At 37.1% G+C, this 16,201-nt stretch overlaps 1 protein-coding gene and 1 pseudogene across 1 annotated transcript in view; both read left to right on the top strand.

The window, feature by feature from the left end:
* Window positions 1–16,201, top strand: part of PCDH15 (protocadherin related 15) — a 1,821,443-nt gene that overhangs the window by 196,049 nt on the left and 1,609,193 nt on the right. The gene's annotated exons all lie outside the window — the stretch shown is intronic.
* LOC125084364 (zinc transporter 6-like) overlaps window positions 1–16,201 on the top strand; it is an 80,417-nt pseudogene that overhangs the window by 25,405 nt on the left and 38,811 nt on the right.

The raw sequence follows: 16,201 nt of genomic DNA, 5'->3' as shown, positions 1-16,201 counted from the left end.
ATTTAAAAAATAAATAAATAAATCCCTGCCATCAGTATCTTAGCATGGTGTCCCTTCCCAGACAGAAGATTTGTTTGGTGTCTCAGGAACAAATTTCATTATTGAGCTTTCAGCAGTTTTATCCCTCTGGCCCCTGGGACGGCCTGCCCTGCCCCACCCATCTCAGGCTGGCACACCTACCTTAAAACCCCCAGTCTGCATTCTCAATTCCTAGGAATTTGATCCTGCTATACTTGAGTTTACAAACTGACAGATACAGAATGTTCTTTGTAGGTGATAAAATGTCCCATATGTTAAAAATCATTTCACTGTTAGCAAATTGTTGCGAAAAGTTCAATATCCTAAAACAAACGTAACACCTGACTCCTGTGGAGAAGTTGGAAGGTGAACCAGCTGGTGGGGAAGGGGGGTGCTCCAGCTCCACCTTGTCCTCATCCAGAGGAAGACGTGGTAACTCCTGCTCTTAGTTTTTTTAGGTTTTGCCTCCAACGTTCTGACATTTCCTTGATTAACCAGCAGGAAAGAGAGCTTGCCATCAGAGATGCTTGACTTGATAACACTTCTCTTTCTCTTTTTCCTCCTAATATTCTTCTGTTGTCTTCGCTATTTCTTTTGTTTGTTTTGTAACCTTGAGGTTATAAAAATGGCATCCACAAGTTAGATCATCTTGCCTGCATATTCTTTGTGGCCCGCATGATATCCAGAAAAATACCATAAATATAGCTCAGTGCCTGGTTACAATATCAGTAGCTGGATACATATTTTCTTCTGTCCTTTGCTTGCATTCCTTAATATCTCCTAGGCATTAGTCTGTAATTCCCATTTGAAATTATTTTCTTAGGTCTGTATTTTCCAACTTCTAACCAGCACCTTGATTCTGTTCTGCACACAGGCTGTATCTTGTCCCACTGCATGAAGAATGAGACTATCAGTTCCCTGTCCTTCCCCTCCAACTTCAGTCTCCCACAGTCAGCAAAACTTTTATTTTCACATTTTCAAGGTTAACTGTTAAATTCTGCATTGAAAATGAAAACCAAGACATTCTTGCTTTGTTCGTAGGCTGGTTATAAAGGCTGAACACGAGAAAACAGCATTTATATTATGACTGCTATGACTTTATACCCTTTATTTCTTAACCATGTAGTGTTCTATAAATATATTTCCTTTTTTATGACATCAGTGTTTTGACTCATAAGCATTTTCTTCCTGGACATTCTTCTTTTATAATTTTCCATGTTTTAGGTTTCTTTATATTGAAGTCTGAGCTAATTGGATTTTCATTTTTTGAGATCCTTATTGCATTTTTTTCCTTGTTGAATATAAAAATCTTTTTAAAAATAAGGCGCACTGAAAAGTGATATGCAGATGTAATCCTGATGTTCTCTTCCTGGTGTTCTCAAATCAAACTACTGTTTAAAGAATCTGATGTCTTCACGTCTCCCCCCCTTCAGTTTGCTAGAATCTATCTTCAAGTAATATCTCAAGAATGGATCACAGATGATAAATTTTCTGAATCCTTATGTTTGAGAACACATTTATTCTCCCTTCTATTTGAGTGTTATTTCTTCAAAGGCTGTAGAATTCTAGTTTAAGAATCACTTTATTTCTCAAAACTTTGATAACAACTCTCTATTCGAGCATGTAATATTGCTGGTGTTTTTTTTCTTTGCATTATGCCTTGTTGTGGTGGTTTTTTTTTTTTAAATATTATTATTACAGAACAGTCACCAGCAAATGTTTCCTGTAAATATGTTAGACTTCACAGGCCATTGTCTGTTTCTGCTGTTGCAGTGGTAACATGGGTATAAATGGTATGCAAGCAATTGGGTGTGACTGCATTCCAGTAGAACTGTGAATGGAGAATGAATTCGATTTTCAGATAATTTCTAAGTGCCTAAAATATTTTTATTTTCTCAGTAATTCTTAATGTATTCTTAGCTTTTAGGCTGAATAAAAATTCAACATTGGAGACCATTGACTCATCAGAAGTTTATTAATCATTGTTTGGAAGCTGTCTTTCTTTATAGCCATCATTAGTAAATTTCACAGTGTTGGGTCAACAGATCTTCCCACGGAGCCCCTTCTTCCTTCTAGAAGGCATTGCTCACCTGCAAGTGTGGACCTGGGAAAATGTAGGACCATTCACTCTCTGTGCTGTGAGGACATGGGCTGTGAAGGGTGCTGGCCTCGAGGAGGGCATATGCTCCAAGGTCAGCATCATTTCCCATAGCTGCTGTGGACATGCACAGAGAACAGACCTCAGGAGGGAACTGGGTCCTGGTCCTGCCTCCTCTGGACCCTCCTCCTAGTGGAAGTTGAACACCACCCCTCACCCTGCCCCCCGGGTCAGATATGACCCACCACTCATGCCTGTGAATCCTTTTCCTCTTTCTCAACTGTGTTGTGTTTTCTCTTCTGCAGATAACTGCTCCCTCATATGTAAACCCCATTTTCTTCTCTTCACTCTAATTGATTTACCCCTTTGCATGTTTTCAGTGTTCTCAGCAGGGTTATAGATAAGCTAGAAGGCACATATACGTCATTGTGTCATCCCCTTGACTAGACAGTTGACACATAAGTGATATTTAAGGCTCACTAAGGTTGTCATGACTCAGTCCTCTGCATTGAGGCCACGTACAATTATGGCTCAGGTTCCTATAACAGGAACTACCTGCGTGATCTGTTTTGTTGGTTGTGGGAGGTAATTATGAAAGGAAGGAAAAAACATTCCATGAAATCTGTTTTACTGCTTATAGTTTTTTACTGACAATTAGAGTTTAGTGTTTATTTTCATTTGCGTGTTCTGTGTGTCTCTTTGGGGGTCTAGGATTATTTTGTCATCTATAAAACTTTGAATAGTATGCATTCTACCAGCTGGAGTGTTGGACGTTGAATCTCGAGATTTGCTGAGAAACTATTGATACGTCTAAATATTGCTGAGACAAACTATAGGACCACCTCAGAGTGCCCTGAGGCTCTTTGTGAGTAACTTCTTAGAGCATTCATGAATGCATCACCCCGTCTTCCCACTGAAGAAACCAACTCACTTTATTTCCCTCAGTGTAATTTTTGAGTGTATATGACAACTAAAAATCCTAGGCAACGTACAACTCCGGAACTATGTTTGGCATTAATTTGATAGGGGTGTTCCTTATATTCCATCCTGTGCTCCCATCCCCTAACTTGATCTAACTTGTAAATTGGTGGTTAACTACTTTTATGTATCAGATACAACTGGGGATTCTTGTTTACTATATTTAGAAGAATGGAAATTTGAATAATAAGATTTTCTTAATCTGGAACTGAGAATAATGCTCAATCCCTGAACTTGATTTCATCTTCTCCAGTTTTAAGTCCTGATAGCTGAAATGCAAAATGGACTTTTAAGTGAATCTCGAAACAAAATAATTGGAAAAAAAGATGGTTTAATCTTATGTTTATGAAATATATGTACATCTTTAATCAAAGAAATGTGTATTTTAGCATAAATTGACACTTTAGGAGACCATTGTCAGTCTGCAAGATTCTTTTTCTGGAATATAAAGAACATCTTACAGCTGAAATGTTAGAAATTAGGAAAAAGCAAACATATAAACAAGCTTGGTCACTTGTCAACTGTGAAAGATTGGAAAGAGTTAGTCAATAATTCCTATTTCTTTGAACAGTGAGACTTCCCAGTAAGGCAGATAAATCACTGCTTTGCTGTTTACATTACATATTTGTTAATGGCTATAATTAGGCTTACACTACAGAGTCTTCATTTCTGCTAAAAGTCAGCGGTGATACGGTTCAATAGTCCATATGCTCGTTTTAAAAAAAATGGATTTATTGTCAAATACAAGTCCTAATTAAAGATAGGGCAGAAGATTGTTTTTCTGGCAATGACAGGGACATCTCAGGACTCTTCACTTAGCCTCTCTGTAAAAAGTGAAATATAACGCCTCAGGATACGTTTTCTTGGCAGAGAACTCATCTGCAAGGCTCTTGGAGGTTCAGCAGAGCAAGTATATGTATGTGATGATGATTTTTAATCTTTCTTGATGCTTTGGTTCACTCAAAGCATAAGGAGGCTGCTTCTCTGAGTTACACTTGCAGAACCAGAAGGAGGGAGGGAGTTTGCCCGAAAGTGTCTTTTTAATGCAAAACCAAGAATTGCTTTCAAACAGAAAGAATCAATTTTCCAACTGTAAGCAGTATTGAAAGAAGGGACACATCTTGTAAGTAGTATTCCAGTGAGGAGATAACTGGGTTCTGGTGAGGCCAGTGCAAAGGGAGATGCAAATAAAGAGACAGTATTGATTGAGCTGAGGTCTGAGTCTGGCATCAGAACGATTGGCCTTGGTATCAGGCTGGTCTGAGTCTTTGCTCTGAAACCACGTTGCCTGATCATGTTCCTGGATTCTGTTTATCCTCTGCTCCTTCATTTCTAAAATGAATATAGCTGTGAATGCTCAATAAATATTAGGTAATTTTATTATGTGTGTAGAAACAAAAGGCACAAAGTAAAATCCTGCTTAAAAATAATACCCTAAATAGCTTAGTGCTATCAACACCTCACACTGATTTTTCTTTCCTTTTCTGGAACTCGTGCCCCACAGCATAGCAGAGGGGATGCCTCACGGACTTATCTTGTTCAAATCCTTTTAAGCTGCTTCTGCAGAGACAGACTTCTAAGAATTAACTTTGGCAGTGGGAAACTCTCAGGAGATAATGTAGCTTCTATATCCCCTGCTGCAATGCTCAAGTCTGTGGACCTTGCAGACAATGACTTTCTCTGTCTCTTCCTTACTTAGAGCAGTACCGTTACAATGAACTAAAGCTGAAGCTTCTGGTGGCTAATTCTTAGTGATCGAGAAAATTAAATGACTTCTGGATAACTATTTCATGGTATGCTCAAGGTGCTGCTTTCTCTACAGTGTTAGGACGTGATTACTTTGGTGCCCAGAAAGGGCAAATCACATTTTCTTAATGCCGAGCTGAACGTTGAGCAACATCTTTTATATATTTTTCCTATAAAAAAAATCTCAGAGAAGGAAGAAATAAAGGGATCCAAAGTGCAACAGAGCAGAGGATGGCCCACATGAAATACCCATAAAGAAAATTAATTACTCTAAAAGTTTTTAAAACTGTATTTTTGCTTTCAAGAGATGAGTTTTTCTTTTTCAAAAGCCAATTTGTGGAAGACAGCTGCTGTGCAACAACAGATAAATCTATGCCAAACGGTAAAAAATAATAAAGGCATTCAAAATTGAGAATTTGAAGCTACAAGTGTGGGATGCTGATCCTTTCCCTTGTGAATTAATCACTGTGAATAATTAAAGTGGCAATTACATTTGCTGTATCATGACTGTGACTTTACAACCAATTTGTGCAAGTCTTCATTGAAATTAGAAACCAGAGCATCTGAGAAAATCATCATTTTCAATTGCAGCTCAAGGGTTCTGTCCTTGATTTTTGAAAGGTGGCTTATCTAACTACCAGGTTCAAATCTGGAATCTACCCTTTCCTACTGGCATGACCTTGGAGGAAAAATTGTTTACTAGTGCTGTATCCATGTGTAAGATGGAAATATGATTAATTTGGGTTTTTTTACATAGATGAGACAAAATACATGGGTAACAGAATCATGAGGAGGCCTGTCCGACCTACAGGTGAAAATAAAATACCTGAAAATGAAACAGTGTGATAGCATTCACCTCTGTAACCCCAAGGCCTTGGTCCCTGCCTTCGTGTCTGGTCAGGTGATCGCTGGGCACTGTGGGGTGATCTGTTTTTATGGAGAGAAGTTTCATTCATTTCATTCACATTACTGTGGAGGACCTCCTGCTGTATGTTGCTATGGCTCTCCAAAGGAACACGCTTCTTTGTCGATTGGGAATTTGTCCGTGATCCCTACTGCAGGCAGGGGTGGGGGATAAAGTCCTATTCCCCATCTAGCCCTTCTCCCACATGCACAGCCAGCTGATTGCCAGCCTCCCACCATTGTTTATTGCAACTGATGAACCCACATGAACACATGATCATCCCATGTCCGCAACTCACACAAGCATTTACTACTGGGGGGGTACCTCCTATTTTAGACAAATTCCTATTGACCCATAACCACAATTCTACCATACAGAAGAGTTTCAAGCCCTAAGTAAACTATGTGCTCTGTTTCTTCCTTCCTCCCTCCCTGGAACTGCGGATTTCATTACAGTCTCCATAGTTGCACCTTCTCCAGAATGTTGGAATTCCACAGTATGCAGCATTTCCGGAATGGTTTCTTTCACTTACTAACACGCATTTAAGCTTCCCTTTTGCATGGCTTATACTGCATTTCCTTTTAGCACTGAATATTCGTTGTCTGAATATAGCAGAGTGTCTTTCCTTTAAAAAAAAAAAAAAATCCCAGTAGTAGTGATCTAACAATTCTGGACATTACTCAGTGCTCGTCACCATACGTGCACTTTTTTTTTTTTTTTTATGCTTTTCTTTCAGTGTAACTTGGGGGGGGGCAGCTGTTCAAGACCATCTTTTATTCATAGCACCAAATTTTCTTGTACTTTACATTTTTACTGCCCTTTTTCTTTTGCTCCAGTTTTTATTTAAATTCAATTTAATGAACATCATGTAGCATAGGCTTTAGGAGTAGAGTTCAGTAATTCATCACTTATGTATAACACCCAGTGATCATCACAGCTAGTGCCTTCCTCAATTCCTATCCCCCGTCTAGCTCATACTCCACCTACCTCCCTCCATCAAACCTCAGTGCTCTACAATTAAGAGTCTCTTATGATTCGCCTCTCTGTTTTTATCTTATTTTTCCTTTCCTTCCCTTATATTCTTCTGTTTTGTTACTTAAATTTCTCACAGGAGTGAAACTATATGATCTTTGTCTTTCTCTGACTTATTTTGCTTTGCATGATGCATTCTAGCTCCATCTACTTTATAGCAAATGGCAAGATTTAGTTCTTTTTGATGGCTGAGTAATACTCGTGTGTGTGTGTGTGTGTATGCACGTGTGCACGCATGCATATGCACACACATTTGGACATTTGAGCTCTTTCCATATTTTAGCTATTGTTGATAATGCTATAAACATTGGGGTTCATATGGCCCTTCATGTCACTGTTTGTATCCTTTGGGTAAATATCTAGTAGTGCCATTCTTGCAACATGAGGTAGTCCCATTTTTAACTTTTTGAGGGATCTCCATATTGTTTTTGGAGTGTCTGCACCAGTTTGCATTCCCATTAATGGTGTAAGAGGGCTCCACTTTCTCGGCATCCTCACTAACATCTGTCATTTCCTGAGTTGTTAATTTTAGCCATTCAAACCAGTATAAGATGGTAACTCACTCTGGTTTTGATTTGTATTTTCCTGATGATGAGTGGTGTTGAACATCTTTCCATATGTCTGTAAGCCATCTGGATATTTTCTTTGGAGAAATGTCTGTTCATGTCTTCTGCCCATTTCTTAAGTGGATTACTTATTTTTTGGGTGTTGAATTTGATAACTTTTAGATACTAACCCTTTATCAGATATGTCCTTTGCAAATATCTTCTCCCATTCAGTAGGTTGCCTTTCAGTTGTATTGACTGTTTCCTTTGCTGTGCAGCTTTCTCTCTTGATGGAGTCCCGGTAGTTCATTTTTACTTTTGTTTCCCTGACATTTAGAGACATGTCTAGTTAAGAATTGCTGGAGCCGAGATCAAAGAGGGTACTGCCTGTGTTATCTAGGATTTTGATGGATTCTTTTCTCACAGTTAGGTCTTTCATTCATTTTGAGTTTATTTTTGTGTATGATATGAGAAATTGGTCCATTGTCATTCTTCAGCATGTGGCTGTCCTGTTCTCCCAACACCATTTGTTGAAGAAACCGTCTTTTTCTATTTGGTAGCTTTTCCTGCTTTGTCATAGATTAATTGACCATAGAGTTGAGGGTTCAATTCAGGGGTTCCTATTCTTGTTTCATTGACCTATGTGTGTATTTTTGTGCGAGTGCCACACTGTCTTGATGATTATAGCTTTGTAATATAGTTTGAAGTCCAGAATTGTGATGCCTCCAGCTTTGCTTTTTCTTTTTCAGGATTGTTTTAGTTATTTAGGGTCTTCTATGGTTCTATACAAATTTTAGGATTATTTGTTCTATCTCTATGAAAAATGCTGGCAATATTTTTTTTTTTTTTTTAAAGATTTTATTTATTTATTTGACAGAGAGAAATCACAAGTAAGCAGAGAGGCAGGCAGAGAGAGAGGAGGAAGCAGGCTCCCTGCTGAGCAGAAAGCCCGATGCGGGGCTTGAACCCAGGACCTGGGATCATGACCTGAGCCGAAGGCAGCGGCTTAACCCACTGAGCCACCCAGGCGCCCTGCTGGCAATATTTTGATAGAGATTTCTTTGAAAATGTAGATTGCTTTGGGTGGCATAGACATTTTAACAATATCTGTTCTTCCAGTCCATGAGCATAGAATGTTTTTCCATTTCTTTGTGATGTCTTCAATTTCTTTCATAAATGTTCTATAGTTTTCAGAGACAGATTTTTTACCCCTTTGGTTAGGTTTATTCAAAGGAATCTTATTGTTTTGGGTGCAATTATAAATGGAATCAATTGCTTTTTTTCTGCTACTTCATTATTGATGTATAGAAATGCAATGGATTTCTGTATGTTCATTTTTATATCCTGTGACTTTGCTAAATTCACGTATTCTAGCAATTTTTTTGGTAGTCTTATAGGTTTTGTACATAAAGTATCATGTCCTCTGCTAATAGTGCAAGTTTGACTTCTTCCTTAGTGCTTTCGATGCCTTTTATTTCTGTTTTCTGATTGCTGAGACTAAGACTTCTCATACTATGCTGAATAGTAATGGTGAGCGTGGACATTTCTCCCTGTCTTGTTCCTGACTGTAGATGAAAAGCTCTCTGTTTTTCCCCATTGAGGATGATATTAACTATTACCTTTATGATGTTGTGGTATAGTCCATATACCCCTACTTTATTGAGGATTTTAATCAAGAATGGATGCTGTATTTCATCATAGTGTTTTTTTTTCATCTATTGAGAGAATCCTATGTTTCTTATCCTTTCTTTTATTAACATGGTATATCACATTGATCTGCAAATATTGAACCTCCCCTGCCACCCAGGAATAAATTCCACTTGATCATGGAAGAATGATTCTTTTAATGTATTGTTAGATTTGATTCAACTAGTATCTTTTTGAGAATTTTGCATTAATGTTCATCAAAGATATTGGCCTGTAATTCTCCTTTTCATTGGGGTTTTTGTCTGGTTTTACAATCAAGGTAGTGCTGGCCTTCATAGGAGTTTGGCAGTTTTCCTTCCGTTTCTATTTTTTTTTTTTTTAACAATTTGAAAAGGGGTGTTATTAACTCTTCTTTAAATGTGTGGTAGAATTCCCCAGGGAAGCATCAAGGCCTGGACTTTGGGAGATTTTTGATTACTGTTTCAATTTCTTTGCTGGTTATGGGTCTGTTGAAAATTTCTGTTTATTCCTGTTTCAGTTTTGGTAGTTTGTATGTGTCTAGGAATTTGTCCATTTCTTCCCGATTGCCCAGTTTGTTGGCATGCAATTTTTCATAAGACTCTCTTATGATTATTTGTGCTTCTGTGGTGTTGGTTGATCTCTCCTCTTTCATTCATGATTTTATTTGGGAATTTTTTATTTTTGATAAGTCTGGCTAGGGATTTATCAATCTTATTCACTCAAGTAACAAGCTCTTAGTTTCATTGATCTGTTTTACTGTTTAATTTGTCTCTATATCATTTTTTTTTCCTCGAGCCTTTATTTCCCTTCTGCTGGGTTTTATTAGGTAAATAGGTTCTTTTGCTGTTCCTTTTCTAGGTTCTTTAGGTATAAGTTTAGGTTGTGTTTTGGGGACTTTTCTTTCTTCTTAAGTAAGGCCTGTATTGCAATATACTTCCCTCTTAAGACCCACCTTTGCCGTATCCCAAAAGTTTTGGACTGTCATGTTTTCATTTTCATTTGTTTCCATGTACTTTTAAATTTCTACTTTAGCTTCCTAGTTAACCCATTCATTTTTTAGTAGGATGTTCTTTAACTTCCATGTATTTGTGGTCTTTCCATTTTTTTTTTCTTGTGGTTGAGTTCAAGTTTCATAGTGTTATGGTCTGAAAATAATGCATGCTATCTTAATCTCTTTGTATCAGTTAAGACCTGATATGTCACCCAGTATGGATCTATTCTGGAGAATGTTACATGTGCACTTGAAAAGAATGTGTCTTCTACTTTAGGATGAATTTTTCTGAATATATCACTTAAATCCATCTGGTATAATGTGTCATTCAAAGCCATTGTTTCCTTGTTGATTTTATGCTTACATGATCTGTCCATGCAGCAGATTTCTGGATTTGTGTATCAGTTCTAACACTCTCTTGGTGAATCTTACAGATTTTCTATACAAAGTATCTTGTCATCTGCAAATAGTCAAAATTTCCTCCTACCTTGCTGATTTGGATGACTTTTACTTCCTTTTGTTGTCTGATTTCTGTAGCTGGAACTTCCAGGACTATGTTGAATAAAAGTGGTGAGAGTGGACATCCCTGTCTTGTTCTTGACTATAGAGGAAAAACAGTTTTCCCCCATTAAGGAAGATGTTGGCTGTTAGTTTTTCATATATGGCTCTTATTATGTTGAACTATGTTTCCTCTAAACCTATTTTGTTGAGGTTTTATCATGAATGGATGGTGTGCTTCGTCAAATGGTTTTTCTGTATCTATCGAGAGTAACATGATTCTTTTATTTTATTACTGTGGTGTATCACATAGATTGATTTGCAAATACTGTAACCCAGGGATAAATACCAATTGATGGTGGTGAATTTTTTTTTTTATTGTATTGTAGGATTTGGTTAGCTAATATTTCATACAGAATTTTTGCATTCATGTTCAGGGATATTGACTTGTAGTTCCTAGTTTGTTTAGTAGTGTCTTTATCTGCTTTTTGTATCAGCGTTCTCATGAGCTCATAGAAAGAATTTGGAAGTTTTTCTTTTCTATTTTTTGAAATAGTTTGAGGAGAATAAGTATTGACTCTTCTTTAAATGTTTAGTGTAATTTGCATGTGAGGATTTCTGATCCTGGACTTGTGTTTGTTGGGAGTTTTTGTTTCTTGTTTTTTTTTGTTTGTTTGTTTTTTTAAAGATTTTATTTATTTATTTGACAGAGAAAGGGAGAGCACAAGACAGGGAACATAAGAAAGGGGGAGTGGGAGAGGGAGAATCAGGCTTCCCTCTGAGCCAGGAGCCTGACACAGGGCTTGATCACAGGACCCTGGGATCATAACCAGAGCCAAAGGCAGACCCTTAATGACTGAGCCATCCAGGTGTCCCTGTTGGGAGTTTTTTGATAACTGATTCAGTTTCTTTGGTGGTTATTGGTCTGTACAAGTTTTCCATTTCTTCCTGCATGTAGTTTTTCATGATATTATCTGATTGTAATTCCGTAGTATTGTGTTTTTTCTCTTCTCTCATTTTTGATTTTTTCCCCTCTTTTTGGTAACTCTGGCCTAGTTTTGTCGGTTTTATTTTTTTTAAAGAAGCAACTCCTGGTTTCATTGATCTATTCTATATTATAGTTTCTATATCATTTATTTCTGTTCTAATCTTCATTTTTACTTTCTTCCTTCTTGTTTTAGGGTTAGTTGGTTCTTTTTCTAGCTCCTTTGAGGTATAAGGCTATGTTGTTTGGGATTTTTCTGGATTTATAAGGTAGGCCTGTATTGCTGTTTACTTCTCTCTTAGGACTGCTTTTGCTGCATCCCAAAGGTTTTGGACCATTGTGTTTTCACTTTCATTTGTTCCCATAGTTTTGTTTTTGTTGTTGTTGTTGTTGTTGTTGTTGTTCCTCTTTGATTTCCTGGTTGACTCCTTCATTCTTTAGTAGAATGTTCTTTAACCTCCATGTATTGATATCTCTCCAAATTTTTTCTTGTGGTTGACTAAAAATTTTATAATGCTTTTTCAGAAAACATCCATGGTATGACTTCAGTCTTTTTGTATTTGTTGAGGCCTGTTTTGTGAACTAATATGTGATCTATTCTGGAAAATGTTCTGTTTGCACTTGAAAAAAATGTGTATTCTGCTGTTTTAAGAAATGTTCTGAATATATCAGTTATATCCATCTGGTCCAGTGTGTCATTCAAAGCTATTGTATTCTTGTTTTCTGTTTAGATGATCTTTCACTGATGTAAAGTGGGATGTTAAAGGCCTCTAGTATTATGGTATTATCAGTTCTTTTATGTTGTTATATGTATTTGGATGCTCTCATGTTACATGCATGAATATTTCACATTGTTAGATTTTCTTGAATTCTCCCCTTTATTATAAAATGTCCTTCTTTGTCTCTTTTTTACAGTTTTAAAGTTTAGTTTGTTCAATATAAGTATTTCTATTCTGGCTTTCCTTTGATATCCATTTACATGATAAATCCCCCTCACTTTGAATCTTCAGTTGTCTTCAGGTCTAAAATGAGTCTCTTGTAGGCAGCATATAAATGGGTCTTACTTTTTTAATCCATTCTGTCACCCTATGTCTTTTGCCTGAACATTTAGTCCATTTACACTCAAAGTAACTATTGATGGCAATATGTATTGCCATTGTATTATTTGTTTCATTGTTGTTTCTTGAGATTTTGTCTGATCCTTGTCTTTGGTGCTTTTGGTCTCTCCTTTCCACTCAAAGAGTCTGTTTCAGTATTTCCTGCAAGTCACAATAAATGTACTATTAATCACCTTTGCCTAGATGGTCCATTTCCTTGCCCACCATCCCTCTGATAACAGTGAGTTCATTCTCTATATTTAAGACTCTATTTTTTTCTTTTTGGTTTGTCTTTTTTTTTTCCCCTTTGTTGTATTTTATTTCTTCTACATGAGTGAAGTACGAGGTATTGTCTTTCTCTGACTTAGTTTGCTTAGCATTTTACTCTCTAGGTCCATTGTGTTATATAAATGTCAAGGTTTTTTTTTTTTTCATGGTTGGCTAATATTCCAGAGTGTGTGTGGATGGGTAGGTGGGGGCATGTGTGCGTGTGCCCACACATGTCAGTAAACCACATCTTTATCCATTCATCTATGGATGGACGCTTGGGTTGCTTCCATAATTTGACTGCTGTAAGTAATACTGCAGTAAGCTTTGGGGTGCATGTGTCTTTTCAAATTAGTGTTTTCATATCCTTTGGGTAAATACCTAGTACTGTGATTAAAAATAGAACTACCCTATGATCCAGCAATTTTTTGAGGCGCCTCTGTATTGTTTTCCACAGTGGCTTCACCAGTTTACATTCCCACAAACAGTACACAAGTGTTCCTTCTCCTCCACATCCTTACCAATGTTTGCTGTTTCTTGAATTTTTTTTTTTTAAGATTTTTATTTATTTATTTATTTGACAGAGAGAGATCACAAGTAGGCAGAGAGGCAGGCAGAGAGAGAGAGGAAGGGAAGCAGGCTCCCTGCTGAGCAGAGAGCCCGATGCGGGACTCGATCCCAGGACCCCGAGATCATGACCTGAGCCGAAGGCAGCGGCTTAACCCACTGAGCCACCCAGGCGCCCTGTTTCTTGAATTTTTATTTTAACTCTTCTGACAAGTGTGAGATGATAGTTCATGGTTTTGATTTGTATTTCCCTGATGATAAGAGATGTTGTGCATCTTTTCCTGTATCTGTTGGAAATCTGTATGTCTTCTTTGGAAAAATGTCTATTCATATCTTCTGTCCATTTTAATTGGATCATTTTTTTGGTGTTGAGTTTTAGGGTTTTTTTCTTTTGGATACTGTCCCTTTATCATATATGCCCTTTGCAAATACCTTCTCCCATACAGTAGGTATCTTAATTTTTTGATAGTTTCCTTTGCTGTGCTTTTTATTTTGATGTAGTCTCAGTAGTTTATTTTTGCCTCCCTGCCCTGCCTTTGCCCTTGGAGACATGTCTAGTAAGAAGTTGCTGCAGCTGAGGACAAAGAGGTTGTTGCTCTCTCCTAGGATTGTTAGGTTTCTGGTCTCAGATTTAGGTTTGTAATCCATTTGGGTTTTATTTTTGTGTATGGCATAAGAAAGTGGTCCAGTTTCACTCTTTTGCAAGTAGCTGTCCAGTTTTCCCAACACCATTTGTTGAAGACTTTTCCCATTGCATATTTTTGCCCCTTGATCAAAGATAAATTGACCATATAATTGTGGGTTTATTTCTGAATTTTCTGGTGTTGTCTTTTTGTTTTTATGTCTGTACCATACTGTTTTGATTACTACAGCTTTGTAGTATAACTTAAAATCTTGAATTGTGTTGCATCAGTTTTATCTTTAAGATTGCTCTGGCTATTCTGGGTCTTTTGTGGTTCCATACAAATATTAGGATTATTTGTCCTAATTCTGTAAAAAATTGTGTCCTATTGGTGTCCTGATGGTGATTGTATTAAATCTGTAGATTGTTTTGGGTGGCATATACATTTTAACAGTATTTGTCCTTCCCATCCATGAGCATGGAATTTCTTTTCACTTGTTTGTGTTATATTCAGTTTCTTTCATCAGTGTTCTATAGTTTTTGGAGTATAGGTCTTTCACCTCCTTGTTCGAATTTATTCCCAGACATTTTATTTTTGGTGCAATTGTAAATGGGATTGCTTTTTCAATTTCTTTCTGTTACTTCATCATTATTGCATAGAAATGCGATGGATTTCTCTACATTGGTTTTTGTATCCTTCAAACTTACTCATTTTTCAGTCCTACTGGTTTTTTGGTGGAGTCTTTAGGGTTCTCTATATATGGTATCATGCAATCTGCCAATAGTGAAAGTTTTACTTCTTCCTTATCAATATGGATTCCTTTCTTGTCTCACTGCTGTGGCTAATACTTCCAATACTATGTTGAGTAGTAGTAGTGAGAGTGGACATCCTTGTCTCATTCCTGACCTTCGGTGAAAAACTCAGTTTCTCACCTTTGAATATGATGTTAGCTATGGATATACCACAGTTTCTTTAATCATTACCCAGATGGAGGACATTTTGGTTGCTTCTAAATTTTGCCAATTACAAGTGAATGTCTGTTGTGAACATCTGTATGCAAGCTTGTGTGTGAATGTAAGCTTTCAGCTCCTTTGGGAAATACCATCAGATATGATTGGTGGGTGATATGGTGAAATGTTTAGTTCTGTATGAAACCACAAACTGTCTTCCAAAGTGGAAGCTGCACCATTTTGGTTTCCCACCAGCAGCACATGAGAGTCACTGGTGCCGCACACCCTCATCAGCATGTGATGTTGTCACTGTTTCAAATTCTGGCCATTTTGGTGGTATGCAGTGGTATCTCACGGTTTAAACTGCATCTCCCTGATGATATATGTTGTGGAACATATTTTCACATGCTTATTTTCCATCTGCATATCTTCTTTGGTGAGGTGTCAAGATCGTTGGCCCATTTTTTAATGGGGTTGCTTATTTTCTTGAGTTTTAAGATTTTTTTTTTTTGTCATTTGGAGAGCAGTCCTTCATCAAATACGTCTTTTGCAGATACTGTCTCCCAGTCTGTGGCTTATCTTTCCATTCTCTTTATCTTGCTAAGTTTAACATGTAGAGGGTAGGAACATTTGAGAATGAGAGCCAAACTAATAAATCTTAGGAGCTACTACTAAGTGGGCACTTCTCCTCTTCTTACCTCTACCACTGTGGGTTCCCCTTCCTCCCCCTAATGTCTTGGTTCTTCCAGCCAGGTCTGAGACCCCTGTAGTTCTCACCTCCAAAAGTAGTAATGAGGAAGGAGGGTCAAAGTCAGACTACAAAATAGGGAAAATGAGGGCTGATTTTCCTTCTCATTAATTAGTTTGTTCTTAAACTTAATAGGTAACTCTATCACATACTTCAAAAATTACTAATTAAAATGGCGTGTATAGGGAAATAATTTTTCCAGCTTGGTCAACCATAAGTTAACCACATCTGTTTCTTCAATACTCCCTTCTTGTTTACTTAGATGAAAGTTTTATATTAAAACATATGTTAATACATAACCCCCTTTTTACACTGAAGTTTGCATAACACATATGCTGGCCTGCACATTGTTTTTCTTTTAATAGTGTATGTACATTTTGATTCATATTTTTTTTGTTTTGCATAGGATTCTAGTACATGAATCTACCATAATTTAACCAGTTTCATTTTGGTGGACTTTCCAGTTTTCACTAATTCTTAATTTTT

This window comes from Lutra lutra, chromosome 14, assembly GCF_902655055.1.
Source record: "Lutra lutra chromosome 14, mLutLut1.2, whole genome shotgun sequence".
Lineage (NCBI taxonomy): Eukaryota > Metazoa > Chordata > Mammalia > Carnivora > Mustelidae > Lutra > Lutra lutra.
Note: the sequence above shows the minus strand (reverse complement) of the source record. Positions and strands in the feature narration are given on the sequence as shown.